The following is a 14,880-nucleotide window of genomic DNA, read 5'->3' as shown; positions in this document are numbered from 1 at the left end:
GGCGACAACGGGGAAAAGACAAAAATCATGCTAAAAATGTATAAATATGGGTGTTAAACAGTTGTTTGATCGTCCCTGGCCATGATGGTCCGCTTATCCTCGCAGTGTTTCTTCGTCGTTCTTCCGTCAAACGGGTTTCGTCTGAGATTTTCAATCTCGCCCCATTAAAGCTTAATTGCTTATAAACGTCAACGAGATTCGGCGTGTACACTTAAAGCCTCCCAAAGCCCTTTCACTAGACTAGAAGTTTTTGATTTTTTCTATGAAAGTCCGGCCGGGTCGGGAGGCAATTAAACCGACCTAATCATGTTATCGTATAATTATGATTTATCACAGGTATAAAGACAACGGAAAATGTGTACGCATTTAATACGCGGTTCTTATAAACAATACGCCACTTTTTCCTCTTTCTTTTTTTTAATGCGTGAGTTACAATTGATTTAAGACATATGTATAAATTAATGTTTTATGTAAGGTTTTGGTTGAAATGAAAAAGTCGGTGTCACGAGCGGGATTCGAACCAACGTCCTTCGGCTCACTACTACTTGAGCTATTGTGCCTTCGATCCACTCAGACACCAACTTCCTATCTCAACCTACAACCTTTCGAATTTTCCCTCCTTCTTGCCATTTTTCAAATGTCGTGTAATCAGGATTCGATTCTCAGCGACAAATGAAATGGCCACGGGAAGCTGTTAGTGAAGTTATACTTCGTTTTACCTATTAAATCCATTGTATTTAGTGGTCTATTTAATGGAAATGAAATCCTTATTACAGGACGTTTGAAAAATGGCAAAAAGGAGGGAAAATTCGAAAGGTTGTAGGTTGATGGGAAGTTGGTATCCGAGTGGATGGAAGTCACGATAGCTCAGGGGTTAGAGCACCGGTGTATTGAGTCGAAGGTCGTGGGTTCGAATCCCGCTCGTGGCACTAGCTTTTTCATTTCAACCAAAACCTTACATAAAAAGATTAATTAATTGAAAGAAGTAATTTGGTCAATAGACCACTACATATAATGGATTCATATATATAAAGTTGAACATAGTCAGTTTTTAAGCAATTATTTAACTATCGATCTTATCATTCCATAGTTCAAAGCTTTTTGTAACTAGGAATGCAAGGAAGGTGCTTTAAGCATAGGAGCTTCTTTACGTTTTTTTTTAATTAGAATTTATTATATAATAAAACTATAGAAGAAATATACCACAAATTATTTTTAAGGAATGTTCTCTGTAAATAAAAAAAGGAATTCATAATTCTCTAAGGATGAAGTTTATCACATTTGCCCTTGCAGCTTTTAGCTTTTTAGAAAGTAGCGCGTTGAACAAATACTGTAGTACACGAGTTAATTTTTTTTTTTTTTTGCACAAGACTTATAGAGAAAGGCGTGGGTCTCACTTCTAACTGACCCCCAGCACATAAATTACTCTGGAAACATTTCGTATTTCTAGTATCTGCTAGGAATTAGCTATTATTTCTAAGTGACTTTAACAGGTGGTCAGCACAGACATACTTAACAGGCGCCAATGCTTGATGGTTATTCTGTTATTTCTAATATCATCGGTTTGAAAATGGAGGGAATTTTAAAATTGAATCGGATCAAATTGTTGTTCTTTCGAGGCGCAAAAGGAGCCGAAGAGATCATGGGTGGGTGCTTTAATCGTCCACGTTTTGGTTCTTGCTCGTGTTCGCGCCTTTCTCGTTAAAAGCCCTCGATCCGCGTTGAGGAAAAGCTCAAAGCGCGTCGTCGGGCCGGGCCCAAAGTCGCATTTTTACCGATGGAATCGCGCGCTCACGCTTGTTATTCAAGAGAAGAAGAAGAAGAAAAAAAAAGCTCGCCTCTCCCCACTCTCCGTCGGACCATTCCTGGAATTCACAGTTCGCCGGATGCGGCGGCAAGAATAAATTCGCGGCTTGATTTTGCGTTTATCCGGAAAAATCCGTCAAATTAATCCGCCAGGCTCGAAGACGGGGCGCGAGAAGTACGTCAAGCTTTCCATTGTTTACATCAAGCGCGATGCTATAACGCAAAGTTTATAAATAGACAGTCCAGAAGGAGTTTTTTTTTGCCGGTTATCGTAAGTGCAAAAGTAAAAAAACGAATAGGCGGAGGATTTCCTAGGTCTATTTTAGCCAGACACCGATTCAGATCGCCATCTCTTATGGAACTTCAAAACAAAAACAATCTGTGCATTGCTTGAAAGTGAAAATAATTATTTAGCAAGCACTGGTTTTTTCCATTAAAAATAAATGTTAGAATGTAAAGTTTTTGAATATCAAATATCATTTGATGCTCGGCTAAAATTGAAAAGACATTCTGAGCAATAGTGGATTTCAAACATTATCGCCTTTTAATTATGCAAAACGCATTATAAGAAATAAACATTTTGGTAAATGAAGCGTTAAATTATTTCTTTATTCGTGTAATTTAGAATGGAAGAATACAAATACAGGTGAATTTAGAGTTTGATAACGAGGATCGGACAGCCTCAACCAACAGAGTCAATAATTGAGGGATGTCTTAATCCTCCGGTTAAGAATTAAACAGAAGGCAAAAAAAAAGTGAAGGAGGCGTAAGTAGAGCAAGAGGTGGCGGAGGCTGGTTGGCGTCGGCCGCCGGTCGTTAAGTTTTCACTGCCGAAGAATATCTGGACGATCTTCGGCCCGGTGGAGCGTTTGAATTTAGTCGAAAGAATTAAAAGTGTGGCACAAGACAAAAGTCGAACTAACTAAAAATACACTATAAACATTAGCTGTTTACTCACTCACAGTTTCCGGTTTGTTGACATTGGAAGGGGGGCACAGATCCGAGGGTAACTAGGGGTTACAACGTGAAAAACGAGTTTAACCAGACTGGAGAGGTTTAAAGAGGATGGGAAGCGGTGGCCCGCGCTCAGTCGAGTAAGTTAACTGTGAAGAGTTGGACAAGATGGCTGCTCACTCCCTCTCTAAAAGCTCCTGGCCACCATATCCCTACTTCCCCTCTCTTTTTCTTACCTTATGGCCGTTTTCACTCTTTTTTTTTATCCCGCCTGTACATTTTGATACCGCGGTGGGTCCCATCTTAAGTGCGCCCCTCGGGAGCGCGCTACATCGGCATTTGTGCTCGGGAAAAGCGAAGGTGAAGAAAATCCAGGCGCGACGGTGTTCCCGAGACGAGGACTCGCTATCGTCGAGATCGACGTCCCCGACGCCCACGTACCACTCGTTCCAGCCAGTCGCTCGAAATGAATTTTCAAAGTATCCGCATTCTACTTCAACTCGGGAAAAACGGTTCATATTTCTTGTACATCACTTATTAACATACTGTGTACGAGATCTGCTCGAGATCTTTTAAATTATTTAACCTGTCCGCAATAGTTCATGCGATTAGATAAAGCTTGTTCCAACATGCGACAGTAGTTTTTCAGCAAATCTTTAAGGAATAACGACGATAACACCTATTCCACAATCCAACTGAGAATACTTACCTTGGCCAACGTACAAACACAAGAAGACGTTTAAACTAAAATAACAATAATGAGAAGATTCCAAAATTCAGGCAGATTTGGCTTACTGCCATCTTTAGAGAGTTATGGTGTCCTGTGCATATCTGTGAGTCCTAATGCTACTGCAATTACGGTTGATGATGATGATGGACTGCTAGGAACTGGGGGTTTCGTACTCCTCAAACACTGCAGCCTTTGCTTCTTTTGCTAGTTCATTAGTTCAGCACAACCAACTCCTCCTTTTAAGAAGTTTATGATAGAACTGCTGCAGTTCTTTTCTCTGGGATCTGTCTCCATAAGGAATTACGCTAAGCTTTGAGGACAAATCTCACCTCAACCGTAAAGAGAACTCGTTCCCAATCTTCAAATGTCAATTCACGTGCGAATTCAAGCCTGGCTGTTTTCTGAGCTGTGGTAAGAAGAGGTCCATATGCCGGATGCCGGGCCTTGGGTCCGCAAGCCGATTGCCGGGTCCTGAGGTTATTTTCATTAAGTCTTCTTACAGTCCTAGAAGAAATCGAAATATTTCGAACTTGTATTGTCAGATGAGATATCATTTCCCGTCTGCGGTTTCATAGAGTCTGATGACGGATGAATCTATTCTGAGTCTTTAGACTTAGGTCGACCCTTTCCTGGCCTTCTTGTGTGAAGCCCTGTTTCTCTGAGGAGCCGAAGAACCCTTCTTGTTGTAGAGAGATTTACACTCAGTCTACTGGCGACTTCGCGCTGGCTGGATACTTTCTCTAATGGCGGTATGACCCTGACATTGCATAATCAAATGCCTGACTGGAGCCGTTGAAAAAGCTTTATGAATAAGCATAATGTCAAATGAAATCAACGAAGGAAATAGATTATCTGAAAGTGCTCTTTAGTATAGCAGAAAGGAAGGGCGTAATGCTACTTTTTGTGCGTATGGTTTTAATCAATATAAGCTATGCATTATTTACCGTTTATTTTGACTACGATAGCTCCTACTTATCCGTAACTAATGTAGAAAAATGGATTGAATTTGAAACTAAATAAATTAAATGGTGCGTTAAAGTTGTCCAGCAGTGTGTATTTAAGAATTCAGGCATATTTTCATGTTGCAATCTTTTAGAGTTATCGTGTCCCACGTTCTGTACCTACAGCATATCAGTGAGTCTAACCCCACATCAACTACGGTTGATGATGATGAGGATGGAATAGGTTTCAAATCCAAGCACTGTAGATGATGATCTTACTGTACTTTTCCTAATTCCTTAGTTCAGTTCAATCAACTCCTTCCCTTAAGACGTATTAGGTTGTCTGTCATTGTTGCAATTCTTTTCCCTGGATCTTCTTTATATCCTAGGTCATGTTTGCTTTCAAATAATAGATTTTTTCTTTACACTGCCGAGCCTAGGAATGGGGTTATCATTGAATTTACTCTTGTTGTGTAGGTGTTTTCTTATGTTGTTGTCGTTCATGACGATGGTCAATGTTACCTTGCAGAAATTCCTTGAAGAAGACTGCCTACAACACTTCATCCACATTCCACCAGAGGGACACACCTTGGCCAACGTGCAAACACAAGAAGACGTTTAAACTAAAATAACGATATCTGTATAATGAGAAGACGTATACGTAGATTTAAAAATTCAAACATATTTGACATCCTGCAATCTTTTAGAGAGTTTTCTCCCACGTTCTGCACTTATAGCATATCTGTGAGTCCCAGCCCCATTTCAACTAATTGCAATGTTAGTTTGATGATGATGATGATGGAATGCTTGGAACAGGGGGTACTCATCTAACACTGCAGCCTTCTCTTACTGTACTTTTTCTAGTTTCTTGGTTCACTTCAATCAACTACTTCTCTTAAGAAGTATAAAATTGACTGTCATTGCTGCAATTCTTTTCCCTGGGTTTCTTGATATCCTAGATGAATTTTCCTTACAGATTATCAGTGTTTTCTCCCTTACTGAATAACCTAGGAATGGAGGTATCACTTTCATGAGTTCTCTGATCTTCCCAGCAGTGTTCAATAAATACAGTATTCAAATACATTGCACAAGCGTCATATTAATTATTAATTAATCCTTCATTTATTTTCAGCTACTTACCCAAATTCAGTCTATATATATATGTATATATATACTATATGTAGTCAGCATTAACTGAGATCCCTTTCTCCCAGTCTGCTTTATCGTGTACTTTAATTTGAAATTCCTTGTCAAATCTCAATGTTTGGGATAATATGCGTCGACAGACATCCCCAGGAACTCACCTGCCTGGTGATGTTGATGGTAATGGAGAGTTAGGGAGCGGCGGTTTTGTACTCCCCAAGCACTACAGTCTTGTCTTACTTGTCCTTGTTCCTTAGTTCAGTTCATATTACTTATCTTAAGAAGCCATTACATCATTGACTGGAATTTCTACAATTGTTTTTCATGAGTCTTAATGATGGACTATGTTATATCTCTATTGAGAGGTTGTTTCACATTCGAAGACGGCTTTTTCTTCCTTACTGCATAGCCTACGAATAGGTTATGATTGAATATACCCATGTTGCGTACGTGTTTTCTCATATGCCACTGACTGGTAATCCTATCATTCCTCTGAATTTTACCTTGTCAAAGTGAACCGATTAACCAGTTTTGGTGAGGGTTCTTTATCTATACGTTTGCTGTGTATGGCACCTCGTCGTGTCACCTTTCATCCACTTCTTTTGTTTTTTGTGGAGCCATTCTGAAATAGAGAAGTCTTGCCGATAGGTCTTGCAGATCCTCTGGCAGGTCTGCTTGTTATTACCCAGAACTCCTTTATGTCCTAGCACCCAAGATATTGGTTGTATTTTTCTAGGTGTTGGATGCATTCTCTGACTAATTTAGATCTGACGTTTTTACGCGCTCGTGCTTTTATGGCTGAAAGACTGTCCTTATGAGGACTTTTGTTAATGTAACCTCTTTTAATATTTTTTTATGGCGCAAGCATTGATAGCATATATTTCATCTTAAAAGACCGAGGTGTACTTAATCTCGCTGTTGAGACTTTCCGGTCAGTCGTTATTAGTCCCAATCCAATTTGATCGTTTTTGGAGTCTACATGAGCTTTTCCTAGCTCCAAGATGATGGGGTTGTTTTTTTTTCTCGTTCATTATTTTGACGTTCCGAACGCATTCTTCTGCATGTACCGGTTGATACAGATCTTCCTCAAATACTTTCCTGTTAAGATCTTAAGAGTTTTTCTCCTGCTTCCTTCGATGCATTCTACTGTTTCTTTCTTTCCAAATTCTCTCCGGAAAATGTTTGAACCGAGTGATTCCATCGTTTCCTCACATACGCCATTTTTTTCCTTAGATGATCGTTGATCGGTGGATACCACAAAAGCGTTCAGGGCCTATCAGCTTTCCTTGCAAGGGAATCCGTTTCTTGGTTTTTACACTTTTCCTGTGTTTCCTGACTCAAATCTTGTTTTGCGCATGTAATGTGTTTAGTTTTTGTAAACCTATCCCAAGAAAATTAAATTGGTCATCGATGGTCATGGTCGTACATAGCATACGTTTTTCCACCTGTTGTGTTTATCTTTGAATATATTAGTGCTATTTAACTCTCAAAGAAAATATTTTTTCTATCCTTTTGATTGTTTGCTTATTAATTAGGCCATTTCTAACTTCTCTATATAGGTTATTTCTATGCAAATGTTTAATAATTTTTTTTTCGTTTTTCAATAAATAAAAAATTTATAGTTCAATTAAAGGTTTGTTTTATTTTTCTATCGTTCAGTTCGAAAACGTTCAGTTTTGCGTGGGCACAGGGTCTGAGAGTTTGTTTCAACCATATCAGTTATTTATGTTCTATTCTTGCACGGCAACTGTTCTAGTTCGTTACTAAACGGATTTCGTACGTTCGATGAAAAATGATTTACATGCTTTTGTCCCGAGGTGTGTGTAAAATTGTGTATAAATCTTGAATAATTTTTACGAAATGTTGCGATGGTGGAGACAACATCGCATAAATCCGAATCTGTTGAAAGTCGAAAACGCAGCGTCCACCTGACAATAAAGAAGCTTCTGGACACGGGATAATTAAAAAGTTTAAATTCAACGCATAACTGGGTACGTCTAATGTTTGGAGTTAATTGGATGGAATTCCAAACGTATTCCTCACCGTGTTCGCTTTTAATGTCAGCCCAGGTTTCAAATGTATATGTAAACACCGCCTACGTTAAATCGCGATGGAAAAATCCGCGACAAATAAAATAGCGATCGGTACCATGTCCCAGGGATAAGCACAATTTCTTAAGAATATCACAGGACGGTGGTCGGTCGTATTTCGCTTTTCCTTTCGTGTCCCATCAACCGATAACCAATACATTTTTGTCGATTCATCTAACACCCCTATACCTAAAAGAATATTTTCTGAGATGGTTGCATTACGATTTAATACACACAGCGTCGAATTTTTTAATGTTTTTTTATTATTCAGTTTCACGATAGGATCAAATTACTAATTTGTTAGATTCTATTGTTTGGCTTGTTGATTATTTAAAACTAAATTAAGAAAAAAATCTATAGGTAAAAAAAAATCATCATATATTAGGAGAACAACATAAAATTAAATGCATCACCCGGTCAAATGGAGTGAAGAATTAAAACGATTCCAGTAGGAATCTTGGAGGCTATCAATTTCTTTAAAGGAAATAGTAAATTGTTGTATCTTTTACGCAAATCATGTACGTTTATACGTAAAAAACACATCATCATCACGAGGGCTGTGAACTTATGGTACTAAACTTTGTGTTTTCTTGGTTGCCAGTGAGCAGTAGTAATGTAACTCTCGTTTAATAACCATTCTTTATGTTTCATTCCATTGTTTGTTGCCTGTTCACAACACTGATATTTTTTACGTCAATATAAAATCTCCATCTTGGAATTTTGTACTCCAACATGACTTTCTGGATCTAGCATATTGGCTAAATGTTAGCTTATCTCAATCGGTTAGAGCGTGTGCAGTGTTTTTCTTTCAATGTTTCATCCCGTGTATTGGCAACACTGAATTTTTTGGCGCCAATCTCATCGTCTATCTCCAACATGGCTCTTCACTCCACCGCCCCATCTAGCATTGATTTTTATATTTGCCAAACACTTTTTCATGTACAGTTTATAAATTAACCGTTTCCTGCCCTAAGTTGCTTCAGAGCCAATTGTGTTTAAGCAGGAAATCCCTTGAATTTAGGGCGGGCGCAGTGTTGTTTCTGCACGTATATTGGCAACACTGATTTATTTGGCGCCAATCTAAACTCATCACTAACCTCATGGGATTTCCAGCTAACCATTTAACAAACTGTTAGGCCTTTAAAGAGTTAAATTTTAAGCCGAGTGAACTCCATCGTTTCCTCACATTCCCATTTCTTTCCTAAGATGATAGTTAATAATGTGGATATCACTTAAACGCAAGCTAAGCCTTCATCAGACTTGAATTTGCAATAGTTAAAAAGTCTTTATAACCATATTAATTCAACAGACTGTAAGATTTTTTCCTAGTTCCTTAGTTCAGTTCAGTTAACTCTTTCTCTTAAAAAGTATTTATTATTATTAGTAAGTAGTTATTTATTAAAAAAAAAAAGAGAAAATGTTATAACCGAATATGATGATAACAGAAGAAAAGAAACGCTAAACAACGGAGTTGTCATTTTCTTTTAAATCTTAACACAATATTTTCCCTTGGATTTAACAATTGATAATATTTTTTGCAAAATTCTTGTAGTTTTGAATTCGATTGAAAGAAAATCCTTCGAGAATTTATGAAAGAAATCCATTTAAATTCAAGGCCCCCTCAGTCTCGAGATAAACAAATCCCCAATTACCCTGATACGCAGTTAAATGGACAATATATTTTGTTGATTTATTATACCTGATAATAGGTTGTTCATGTCAGGTTTTGTCTCGAAGTGAAAAGTTAATTGATATAATTCCGAAACGAAAGTAAAGACTTTTCGTTTTAGAAACATACAGAACAATTCGGCAGATATTTACCGCTGTTCGCCGATTTGTATGAAAAAACCGTCAATATTTATCTAAAACATTTTTATCAAATCTGCAGGCGGAAGGAAACATCTTTTTCTACTTAGAAACAGTCCAGTTTATGAACTGTATTTCTATTTTACTTATGTTTCTTATCATTTAGGGTGGAGATATAATACGTTCACCACTACGAATAGTTTTATAATATTTATTTGTAAACTTCCGGTCGAAATTCGCCGGACTATTGCATGACTAAATGGTCATTTATATGAAATGTGAACCGCCTTGAGAATATCCGATCTCCTTTGGATCGAAGTGGACCGTCGACCCCCTCCTGGAGTCCTCGATTGAAAGGCGCTACATTTTCTTTTTATATTGGGTTGTCCGGAAAATAATGCAGGATTTTAAGTTTTCATTAAAAAAAATCTATATAAAATATTCTGTTTACGTTTACAGGATTACTCATTTGTATGAATGTCAACACTTNGGAGAAATGTATTGAGAGTATGGGAAATTATTTTGATTAAAGAACATTGCTTTAAAGTAACTAGTTTCTTTTTTTTTGTTTAATACCAAAATCCTGCATTATTTTCCGGACAACCCAATACATAATAAATTCACGTATAAATTAGGTTGGATTTTCAGGATTGAATCCCCCTTTAAAATGGAGGTCGTGCAGGATCTTCTTTCGTCCTTAGATTTAAGAGTTGGACTGAAAACAGACTTGCGGCCAAGTTAGCAAGAGACGGTGAAAAACCGAAACACTTCAGACAAACAAAAACAGCGAGGATATGCGGACCTGGATGATCGTAAGGACCGAATCATCCGCACAATTCAAGATATTTCACAAATCAGGTGGTTATGTATTTTTTCCCCTGGGTCACTGATGACGATAGTATCCCTTTCTTCCACTGCCATTAGGAAATGAGTATCTACAAATTATTGACGAGCAACTGCCTTGTTTGATTAAAGATCATATACTTATATGATGTTAAAGATCCTGAATTACCGAAATCACAAAGAATGAAGCTCTCATTGACTTTCCCTGAATCAGCAACATGTTTACACGTGAGCGATTCTGCACGAGTAAAATTTGAAATGTCAAAGAAATGAGTTGCCAATGATTTTCTATGAATCAGCGTGCGACAAGTTTCCACTGTGAGCGATTCTGCACGAGTAAAAGTTGAAATATCAAAGAAAGGAGTTGCCAATGATTTTCTATGAATCAGCGTGCAACAAGTTTACACTGTGAGCAATTCTGCACGAGTAAAAGCTGAAATTGCGAAGAAAGAAGTCTTTAACGCGTGTGATTGTTTACACTGCGAGCAAGTTAGTAAAATATTTCCACACTTGTTCTTTTCACATTTACCAATAATTCATATTTATAACCTTTAGCAAACTAGATTTTTGTCTGCTCTTACCCTAACCGGAGAGATTTCATTTTTACCACCCTTTTAAACGAAATCGAAGGCTATGAATTATGGATGATCTGAAAGAAATCAAAAGATGAAAGGCCCGGATGACCAAGAGCCCACTCAAAAGAGTCGGATAAAATGCCCATATTTTATTAACGAACGATATTCGAACATAGAGAATTCGAATAAGTGAAAGTGCGATCGAAGAAATTAATAGTAATATTAATAATAATTCTAGCGCTGAACAACATAATGTTTTAAATATTGAGAAGTCGTAAAATCTGTACTTTTGAGACATCGTCCTATGTGTTTTCCTGTTAATAGCTATGCCCTTCTTTCATATTCTGTGGCCCTATTATTCTAAAATAGTCCGACTTCCTTCCCCTCCCCCTTTTCGCTCTCTCTTCCTCTTTCTTACTCACTCTCTCTCTCTCTCTCTCTCTCTCTCTCTCTCGCTCTCTCAAGAAAGTGTTTTTGAAAAAAGTGTATTCGTTACTACGTCGCTTTCGAATGTAGGCCCGCTGGATTCGAACCCGGGTCCTTTGCCTTACAGTGCACCATGTCAACGCCTTAAACGTTGTGGCCAGCAAGGCCCCTGCGGTAAGCGTTAATTTATTTTTTCCCATTCACCTCCTTTAAAATCAGGAGTTGGCTTACCATATCCTTATTTCAATCCTTTAATAGGGTTAATACTTTTTTTTGGTCGTTTTCTACCTGACCCGCCCTTAACGACCCTTTGCGACGAGGTTTGCCTTTTACATAATAGTCTTTACATTACATTATCTCATCTGAGAGAATAACCTGAAACGAATCGAAATGCCTTTTTCTAATGGTCTGTAGCAAATCAAAGAAAGCGGTGGCCAAAGTTCTGTCCGTTCAATTGGATTAGAGATAATATTTCACTCAAAACAAGCTTACTCAAGGTGTCAGGTGTGAAGTAAGTTACGATTTAAGTACATTCAGACAGAAAAATATTTGATCTACGAATCATTTCATAAGCGATAATAAATCCAGATTGCGAATCACCAAATTGTGAAATTGAAAACAAAAAGGAAAAATGTGTGTTGTTAAAAAATTTGTTATTGTTAAAAAAGTTTCTATTTTAAGCCAATGAATCCATTGTGCAATTAAAGTATTATTCCCTCATCTCCGTTCGGCTATCAAACATCTCAAAATACTTTTAACTACTTGATCAAAAATTAGAATTTTTTTTGTGTGTGGTGATTAGTGACCGTTAGTCGATGATTATTCAGAAATCTTGAGATGCGGTTTGGTGTGATGTAGATTTCAGAAAAACATTTTCTTTATCGTGCCAACGTTTCGATCTTTATTGAGATCATCTTCAAAGCTCAAAGTGTTTGTCCTCTGTGTAATTGTGCCATTCTTGCGTGTCGTGTTGAGAGCGCCCAACACAACACTTCATGAATACACGACACGCAAGAATGGCACAATTACACAGAAAATAAACATTTTGAACCCTTAAGATGATGGCAATAAATATCGAAACGTTGGCACGATAAAGAAAATGTTTTTCTGAAACCTACATCACACCAGACCGCATCTCAAGATTTCTGAATAATCATTAGAATTTTTTACATATAATTTTTATGATTTTGCATTAAAGGTCGGCTGTCTTTTCAGACACTATTCGATAAAAATGCTGCATATAAAGGTGTGTGGGTTCGCAAATCGTAAATATCATAACATTTAATAAGCCTTTTGCACAGTTCAAATTATATGCAAAACACATACACACTGCACACTTAATGGACCGTGGTGGCAGAGTGGTTAGGGCATGTGACTCGTATTTGCCATGCTAGCGGTCCTGGGTTCGAATCCCGGCATAGCCCATGGGTATTTAATTGTGAATAGAGAGGAAGTATTCCAAAGTGGTTTAGCTATTAGTCCGCTACACCCAAGGTGTAGTTGTCATATGGTAGTATGACAGGAATTTTAACTTTACTTACTGCACAGACACACTTGCACCTGCTGAAGGGAGAAAGAATCAGAGAGTGAGTAGGAGAGAGAGAGAGAAAGAGAGTGAGTGAGTGAGAAAGGGAAATGTAGATAGATAAGTGGACAGATAGATGGATAAATAGAGAGAGATGAATAGAGACAGAGTGAGAAAGAGAGAGAGAGTAAGATAGATAAATAGGTACGTAAATAAATAGATGGAGATAGTGAGAAAGAATAAGAGAGATGGAAAGGTAGAAAGGTAGGAAGACAGATGAATAGGTAAATAGATAGAGATAGAGTAAGGAAAAGAAAGGGAAAGAGGGTAAGTATACATTGATAGATAGATAAATAAAAATATAGAGATAGTGAGATAGAAAGATGGATAGGGAAATATAAATAGATAGAAAAATGGATAAATAGACAGAGATGGATAGAAATAGAGTGATAGAGAGTGGGAGAGGGAGAAAGAGAGAGAGAGTAAGATAGATGTGTAATTAAATAAACAAATAGAGATAATGAGAAGGAAGGAGAGAGGTGGAAAGATAGATAGATAGATAGCTAGATAAAGAGAGAGAGAAGGTGGGGAAGTGAAAGCAAATAATATATATACATATACAGATGATGACGATGAACGCTTTATTTATCAATCACACAAGATTTTGTCTCAGGTTTAACCTACTTCTAATTTATTAAACATTAATTACATCGAATAACCTTATTTTTGTCAATATGTTCCATCTATTCGTTTTACATTGAACTTACATAATAATTAAGCAATTAAAAAGTAAATTTAGCAATTAAAATAAAACAAGTGAACAAAAATACTATTAAAAACAATGCAGTACAAATAATGAATTATAAACAAACCAATATAAATCTACAAATAAATTTGACTCACTAAATAGTAATATAAAACAAGACAAAACAACAACAGAAGTTAAATTTAAGACATTAATCATAACTAGATAAGAGATGATTTTTAAGATGATTCTGGAAATCTTTGATATTTTTACACCGTTTTATGGGTGTAGGGATTCTCGAAAATTTTATTGCGCCTTTTAGAAATTACACAAATTACATCCTTTTACAGAGAGAGAGAGAGAGAGAGAGAGAGAGAGAGGGAAAGAATGTGAGAAAGAGAGGGAGAGTGATATAAAAAGTAAGAGGAAGAGAAAATGAATGAGAGAGATGGTGACGAGGGCAAGAGAGTGCGTGAGGAGAGAGGAAAAGAGGATAAGAGAGTGAAAGAGAGAGAAACGAGTGAGAGGGATAGGAAAAGAGTAAAGAGTGAAATAGAGAGATAAAGAGTGAGTAAACTTTTATTCCTTATTTGTACAAATTTAAGACAATAATGTCCTCTAAGGAGAGAAGAGAGAGAGAGAGAGAGAGAGAGAGAGAGAGAGAGAGAGAGAAATGAGTGAGATAGAGATAGGATGGGAGTAAAGAGTGAAATAGGGAGATAAAGAGTGAGTAAACTTATATTCTTTATGTGTACAAATTTAGGACGCAATGTCCTCTAAGGAGAGGAGAGGAGAGGAGAGGAGAGGAAGGGGAGAGAGAGAGAGTGAGAGAGAGAGAGTGAGAAGGAAAAAATAGGAGAGGCAACGATTTTGGCATCGACACGGCGCTCATCATTGTAAGGTAAAGGTCCTGGGTTCGAATCCAGCGGACCTGCATTCGAACCCGACATACTTACAAATGGGCTTTTTTTTTAAAACACCGGCACCCTGAGGGTTTATATGACCCAAAAACAACTAGTAACGCATCAGGCAAGATATCTCTTATAAAAAACTATGAACGTCGATTAGGAAGGGACATACGGCTTAGTGGATTGTGAAGCTGAAACAAAGTGAGTGTGTGACTCTTCAGTTGATGCTAGAAAACCCGAAGTGCTTGGGATGAGCATCTAAGCATCTTCCAATTGATCAAAGAAAATTTCCCAGATTTACCGCGTTCCCCACCTTGTCACAATCATATAAAAACATCAGAATACAAATTCACTTTTCTCAACAATTTCACAGGAAGCAAACATGAAA

The 14,880-nt window shown here is 37.4% G+C and overlaps 1 protein-coding gene across 2 annotated transcripts in view; it reads right to left on the bottom strand.

Moving 5' to 3' along the window:
• Positions 1-2,940, bottom strand: part of LOC112127895 — a 96,689-nt gene extending 93,749 nt beyond the window's left edge. Inside the window, exon 1 of one of the 2 annotated variants that reach the window (XM_024229441.1) lies at positions 2,765-2,940. The gene's annotated coding sequence lies outside the window, so the exon portion shown is untranslated. The remainder of the gene's footprint in view (positions 1-2,764) is intronic. The other variant, XM_024229442.1, reaches the window with a different exon arrangement.
• Between the last annotated feature and the right edge of the window lie 11,940 nt (positions 2,941-14,880).

Source organism: Cimex lectularius, unplaced genomic scaffold, assembly GCF_000648675.2.
Source record: "Cimex lectularius strain Harlan isolate CLEC.00 unplaced genomic scaffold, Clec_2.1 scaffold361, whole genome shotgun sequence".
NCBI classification, from domain to species: domain Eukaryota; kingdom Metazoa; phylum Arthropoda; class Insecta; order Hemiptera; family Cimicidae; genus Cimex; species Cimex lectularius.
Note: the sequence above shows the minus strand (reverse complement) of the source record. Positions and strands in the feature narration are given on the sequence as shown.